Raw genomic sequence first — 7757 nt, 5'->3', positions numbered from 1 at the left:
TCGACTCGTAATGACTCCTTGTGTGCAATTTAATGAAATTGCCAAAAAACAGGCCAGGGATTTTTGCTGATTTTTTTTACTACTCCACGAAGACACCATTCTCAACAAAAATATTAACCTGTGTAGCAAGCGTTCCTGTTCGAAAGAAGAGAACCCAAACGATTTTCTGCAAACTGGCCGCGCGAAAGTTGGGGCAAGAGACTGAGGGAACGCTTTGCAAGAAGACCCCCCATTTTTGAAAAACGCCCACCTTTTCTTGACAAGCGCTGATTGACGTCTTATCAACAAATTAGCCAATAACAGATAACCTTGTTAACACATGTTGACTTCCCTCAAAACAAACCGAGGCACCGAGGAGACACTGAGCGATGAATGCAGAATTTGTCAGTGTGATTTTAAAGTTAAATTTGTAACGGCAGCTTTTCAGCCGGGTAAGAATGGTTATATTTCTTCCGAGAACTTGTTTGAACCATCGAAAATAACAGCCAATTTTCAGAACGTGTAAGCAATCCGTAAGCTCGTAAAATGCGAAATTTAGGAACATAACTCGTACAGAGTTCGATGGGTAGTAAGGCTAGCTTGATAATCCACAGAACGTTTTTGGTCAAATCATCACGAAATCGTAGATGAAATAACAAGTAAAAATACTCAAAAAAATCACATGAGTGTGCAAAGGAGCCGCTTTCTTCTCAGAATAAAAGAAGATTTGACAGGGGAGCTGCGTAGTTGTCTTCATCTTGTCTCAATTCATGATATAGGGCTCAAGCTTACATTCGGCAAGTTAAGCAGAGAATTTGACGACTACAATACAGTTTATTTCCTTGATCCTGAAACAGATTTGGATTTTGATCGTTCGCAGGCATTTTATTAATTCATCCTGCGTAAATATAAAGTATCTATTTCAAGCGAACGAAAAGCTTACTTCAGTCCAGTCCAAGCTTTGCGTCGACAATAAGCGCTGCCAAAGTTTTGGTAAATCACGAATCTTTTGCTTTTAGTGAATTATGGAAACGCGTTTCCATAGCGGCTTCAGCTGACGCGTAAATAATGTTGAATTTTCCTTGATGGATATCGTTTAAGCAGTCCAGACTTTCGTTTAAACCAAAGGCTGTCATTCTCACAGAATTTACCTCAACCACTTACTTGATCGCGTATGACGCTTTGTAATGGAAATCATGATGATACTCGAGGGGCCTGTTCTTCGTTTTCTTTTATTTCGAACTCCGCAAATCATGACAAACATCTGAAAAATTAAGGTGGCTCAAAACAGTCTCAACGCTTCCAAGTAACGCTCTAATTGGAAGGATCAGCGCTACAACGCTGTATCATGTATTTGCAATATTGTGGTACCAAATGAAACACGGATTATAGCTGAACAAGATGCAGTCATTTTTGTGACATAACACGCCACCTTGGAAACGGGGAAGCCCCGTAAAAACATCCTTTATTTGTCTTTAGTTGCGTATATCTCAAAAATGAACAAGGTGACCCCCATTTTTTATTTCTGAAAAGTAATCAGAAGGGCAAGATGAAACGCTCTGCAAAGTTAATCTGTCTAGTGGATTCAGAGCCACCTTAAAAAAATCACAGAATTAAGGTGGCTCTGAATCCGCCAGACAGAGCCTTTTTAAACTTTGCAGAAAGTTTCATCTTGTCTTTCTGATTACTTTTCAGGGTGTTTTTACAGGGCTTCCCCATTGCCACGGTGTCAATCATTGTGACTGTGCCGCACCAATCACAAGCCCCCGTTCGTGGACGAACGGGTTATTCAAACATAGGGGGTCTTCTTGCAAGCTATCCCTCAGTCTCTTTCCCCAACTTTCGCGCGGCCATGCAGTTTGTAGAAAATCGTTTTGGAGCTATTCTCTCGAACAGGAACGCTTGCTACGCAGGCTACAAATATATGAAATAAAAAATGGGGTCACTGTACTAGTCCAGGACTGAGAAAATAACCATTCCTTGACGGATTAAGCTTGGCGCCAATGAAAATCCGCCATTTTATCGATGTGCCCGCGCTACTGCGCACGTTAGAGGTGTTTTTAAGTAAACTCTATACCTCTTACGGTCCATATGTCACAAAAGCCAAACTAAAAAAAACTCGGAAGAACCATATCTGATGCGACGGAATATTAGTCAGAGTATCATTTTCACAACCCAAAGATTCAGCCTGAATTTGTCCCTCGTTAAATCCACAGGGAGAGCTTATGAAAGTAAAAAAATGTCGGGCCTTCCTCATTCTTCGCAACGAGGAAACACGTGCACAATGGTGGAATGCCTAAGAACACCAAAGCGGTGCGCAGATCAGAAGCGAAAACCTGCCAGTTGTAGATTCCATCATTACGACCCTAAAGTGAAGAAGGCCATTGCCGCGTACTCTATCCCGCAGAATCCAGTAAAAGAATGTCAACTTCTGACTTTTCCCGACTGAATATCTTGGCTATTTCGACCATACGACAGTATTTTCGGGGCGCAGGGGACTGGCAGCTTTTCGGAATGAGAGGGTCAGAGGAAAAGAATAATGGGCATTGAAGAAATAGTATTTTTGTGCTTTCTAAGGAGAGTGTGATACATTCCATGTGTATTTGTGTGTGTGGGTGCACCATGGCTAGGGGCTGTTCTTGATTACGGTCGTAGAGGGATCTTGTATTTCGGAGTTGTAGCAATTGTCGTGTTGTTCGACCGTCTTATAAAAAGTAGGAAAAATATAAATATTAGCCCTAGTACCTCATTATACAGTTAACTTAAACGTTTGCCAGTTTGAGGAAACTCGAGCCAAAAAACTGGAATTCGAGACGAATCAATTAAACTGTCACCAAGAATTGAACGCAAATTTGTCGAACTGAAAAATTAAAGAAAAATAGTAAAACTTCCAGTCTCTCAGGCAGTATTCTAAATATCTAAAAATATACTCTTGATATTTTGTATCTAAATTGAATTATTTAATCGAAACAACCGCATTCTTCTGGCTCGAAGTCACCTTGGATAAATTTTAGGTAAAACCCTTTGCTCGATCAAGCACATGAAGAGGAAACCGAAACATTATTATTATTATTATTATTATTATTATTATTATTATTATTATTGTTATTGTTATTGTTATTATTATTATTATTATGATTATTGGTGATTATACAAAATCGCGCGCGCTCTCATTGGCTCGCTATCTCGGATCGATTATCAGCCAATAATCACCTCGACGGACAAAATGGTTGCCAGTAGTCGTTTTGCCACTGTAAGTGAAGATGATTTCGCGTTGAAACGTTTTTTTTCTTCTCTTTTTTGAAATAATCAACCTGTATATTTATACTAAAACAATTATTCGCCTCAGGCTCAGTGATTATCGGTGAATATTGACCTCGACCTCGTCCCGGTGAATATTCACCGATAATCACTTCGCCTTCGGCGAATAATTGTCAAATATTACTGACGACCAAGTGAAGCTATGATCTTCGCAGTTATGAGCGCAATTTTTGCAATTGCGTAGAGAAGCCTGAAAAATTCAGGACTTCAACGGGCTTTGAACCCGTGACCTCGCGATTCCGGTGCGACGCTCTAACCAACTGAGCTATGAAGCCACTGACGTTGGGAGCTGGTCATTTGTGGGTTCTAATGGTCCCGTGAGGAATGAAACAATGATGAAATGGTATATGAAATGAATCATATATGAACTGCGGATAGCTTCACTTGATTTCATATCCGCAGTTCATATATGATTCATTTCATATACCATTTCATCATTACTGACGACATAAGAAGCGGCAAGCACAATTATAAGGCAAATTATGTGTTTAAATTTATTGATGCACTTTCGTTTTGACATGAAGTTAGGCAAACAAAAACATTCTCCTTGCAGCTGGAGAGGAAGTCATCAACAAATATTAATTTAAACACAGCTTCTATTTTGTTTTATTTTGTTTTCAACACTTGAAATTAATAGGTTTTGCAGCAACCGGTTTCCTGTTATCATATTGGCTGGTTTTTGTTAAATACGGGAACAGAAGCCTGGTATATTACTTCATTTACCTTCTTGTTTTTGAACAAACGGTAAATAAAATTTAAACTTACTTGAAATGACAATAAAACTAAGAAAAACAGGATGACTATATTCGTGCAAAGCTGTAACAGTTTGTCTATTTTCCCCATTCGTTGTCTTCAACATGAAAACGGATATTACCGGCAACATATATGCGGAATTTTATGATCTTGAACTTGGACTGGAACATTTAAAGCACTCGACAAATAAAAAGGTGTAGTGTATATGTATCAAATTATTGGCACATATCGTGTGAAGAAAAGAGCCAAGTTTCTCGAAACCTACACATAGTCAAAATATTTCGATTTCCGCTATTTGACAAACGTGTAACAGGTATCGATTATTTTCGGTCTTTCAGTTAACGGGACGTAGAACAGCATTGAAGTATTTTGGGTAGATTATAAAGAACTTACAAGGAAAAAGGTAAGGAAAAGTCAATGATTTTGTGTGCGCTTTTACAAGACATTTAGCAGACAAACTCGGGAAACAACCCAGAAATGTGTGCATTTGGGTTGAAACATAGGATATTTCCTCAACAATGTCTTCTCAAAGATAGCGTCCACTTGTGGATCAATATTCAGACTCATCAACTCAAGCCTTTGTGCTCGATGTCAATGTGCCACTTAGAGGCCGCTTTTATTGGTTCTCTCTGCGTTACTGCATTATCAGCTGCTTTTTCAAACGATCATAATAAACATTTTAGCACGGAATGTTACTAATACGAAGTGCATTCGTTCATCACTTTAAAGCGAGATTGCGTGTCTACGAATAATCACGATGTTTTCGTGGAATTTGGGACAAACAAAACTTGTACGGGTTTTTAAAAACCAACTAAACTGCAAGAGCCCAGAGGTCTTAAATTTATCAGTGTTTATTTTTTTCAAATTTTACGAAAAAAAAAATTGTGGCTACTTATTGATAATAGACAGGAAGAAAATTAAAAGAAAAGTTATGATAATTGTGCAGAGGACTTACATTTGATTGGCTATCTGTGATTATTGGCCAATCAGAATGCTTGGTATGTTACCTTCGATTTTTTACTGAATTACCTCTTTCCTCTTTTTTGTATTGCGTTACGTAAAAACAGCATTTCTCTTAGCCAATCACAAACTATCCAAATGTTCTAATCGTCGTTTTCTTTCTTCACATAGATGGCCAATGATTCTCATCACCAAAACAGAAGAGTTACTCGACATTTTGATCTCTTTTCTTCATCCGAGTGCATTGCCTGGCTGACAGTACTTAACATCGAAGCTGTTGCTATAGTGATCATGAATGCTCTTACAATCATTATTTACCTGAAAGAGCGAATCCTTCGAAAGCGTAGCATGTACCTGGTGATTAGCCTGGCGGTTGCAGACATGTTTGTTGCATGCAACTTGACCTTTGATAGTTTGCTATTGGACGACAGTTGTAACTTGTGGACGATTAACCAGTTCAGGAGCTTTGAGCTCCTCATAGTTTATGTTTGTTTGAGGTTTTTCTTTCCACTAGCCTCTGTAACAAACCTTGCTGCTATTTCTTTGGAGCGGATGCACGCAACTTTTCGTCCATTCAAGCATCGCCTCATCAAAAAGAAGATATTTGGAGCAGCTGTTGCGGGTGTTTGGTTTACAGCTGCCCTGTCTACAGCTATCGTTTTTTCCCTATTTTTCCCGGGACTCTCAGATATCACTCCTTGGTTAAGACGTGTGCTAGTAGCATCATACTTCTCGTTGTTATTGTGTTGCCTTTTTATTATGGTTGTTTCTTACTCGTCCATCGCTACTAAATTTTATTGTGGAGTGCATCCTCAGCATCATGGTGCAATCAGAAGAGAAAGAAAACTGACCAAGACACTGTTCATTGTAACAATTGTATCGTTAATTCTAGTGACGCCATTTACAATTTTTTATCTTTATTTGATCTTTTCTCCAGGTGGAAAAACAATTTCTTATCACACAAGGCTCCATTTATTATATTCCTTACATTGCTTATTTTACGGAAACTCTCTTATAAATCCATTATTATACGCATTAAAAATGCCAGAGTTCAAAAGAGCTCTGTTTTTATTATTGCGTTGTAGATCTCGCTCGGAGCCAGTTTAGGTTTTTCCCCTATATTCAGGGACGGCGGAGCGCAGTTTGGGGTGGGAGACTTGTAGCTCGGAAATGCTACTTTCAGCATTCTCGACGAGATATCAGAAACATAAACGTGGATCAACCGTAAAATGAGAGATGTTTTACCTCTTACTTTTATTTTTTGCTTGAAATTGGGGCGCCTAAAGCCCCCTTAGCTTCTCCCCCCCACTCCCCCCCCCCCGGCTCCGCCGTCCCTGTATTTGACTTGAAAGTCGGGAGTTTTCACTCAGTTAACTGATGAATATGTATTTACTAAGTATATAAAAACTGAGGGTTTTAAATTTTCGTTCGACTTCTCTCTTTGTTTTTAATTGGAAACACTTAATTCAAGTAAATGTAAAGGAAGATCTGTGGAAATGCATGCATGCTACGATTGATCCATTCAAATATATTAAAGATTGTAAGGAATTGTTTGCTCTTTTTGAGTTTACGTTTTTTGGCTCGATAGTCGCGTTTGCGATAAAATACTAACTTTCTGAGCCTACACTGAATTTCGACATAAATAAAGTTGATGTACGTATGTATTTGTGTCACAGTGTCACATGTGTCGTGAGCTGCATGACGCGAACAAAAACATGCGCGCGAGAAATGGACCCGCGTAGCTGAAAGCGCGTTCGACATCATCAAACTTTAGACCCCTGGCAAGACTTAAAAACAAATAGCCATGAGGGAAAGTTTTGTTCTTCTGTCATAGGCCGCCCAGGCATCTTGCAACCTTATTAGATTCAAAATTAAAAATAAACACTCTGCTTTAAGTTTATATCCCATCAATGCTTGACTTGAATAACTACGTAGCCACCAGTGTGTACTGACCACAGCTATATTATGTCAAACCTGGATTGAAACCAGCGAAAAATGCAGGAAAAAAATATTTTCCAACCCGTTTTCTACCTGAACACTCCTGAACACAAAAAGCGTCGACTGTCAAGAGCTTTTGATGCGGTAGCATAGCCGTGTAGCCGCGCCGAGCCACAGAAAGAGCGCGAAAAATTAAGCCTCGTTTATGCTCAGGTGTGAACAGAACTTGCCCTGGCCAGCCTTGGCCAGCCGAAATATTGCAACAACGCCTATGTTCACGTTGTCTTGACCAACCTTTGCAGGATATTTTCTATTTTAAAGTTTTTTTTGGTGTGGTCACGATCTATTTTGATCCAACGTAGAGCAAGTTTTGATCGTACACGGTTTTTGCAGTGGTTTAATCCTTAAAAAGTTTAAAAAAAGTTGACCTCGGTAAGGTCCAATTTGAGCTCGCCATATGGTTACGTGTTGCTGGTCAGCGGATACCTTGTTTTGACAGGTTTCAAATGACCAGAACATTGATGTCCAATATCAAAGATGTATGCTGAAAACTGACAGAGCTGCAAAACGACTGCGTAAGTCGTGCAATGCCTTCGAGAAAACTGGGGATAATAAATAAAACCATAGCAACTTACATACGTAAAATGGCAGAATTTTCAAAAAATTAAAAGGCCGTCCGGTTTTTCACCCAGGGCAAGAGTCAACCAGCAAACGTTATCCTTAAACGCGGGGGGTGCCTATAACAGGAAATCTTCCTGAGGAAGATTTTGATAAGTGGTTCAACTTGGCGGACGCCGTTTTGAATG

General features: G+C 39.3%; 1 long non-coding RNA gene across 1 annotated transcript in view; it reads left to right on the top strand.

The window, feature by feature from the left end:
- Window positions 1–6508, top strand: part of LOC137988144 (uncharacterized) — a 13641-nt gene extending 7133 nt beyond the window's left edge. The window contains exons 2-3 of the long non-coding RNA XR_011120746.1: window positions 4392–4456; window positions 5185–6508. This is a non-coding gene — a long non-coding RNA (uncharacterized lncRNA). The remainder of the gene's footprint in view (window positions 1–4391; window positions 4457–5184) is intronic.
- The last annotated feature ends 1249 nt before the right edge of the window (window positions 6509–7757 follow it).

Source organism: Montipora foliosa, unplaced genomic scaffold (assembly GCF_036669935.1).
Source record: "Montipora foliosa isolate CH-2021 unplaced genomic scaffold, ASM3666993v2 scaffold_407, whole genome shotgun sequence".
Lineage (NCBI taxonomy): Eukaryota > Metazoa > Cnidaria > Anthozoa > Scleractinia > Acroporidae > Montipora > Montipora foliosa.
The sequence above is the reverse complement of the archived record's forward strand: the minus strand, read 5'-3'. Positions and strand labels throughout refer to the sequence as shown.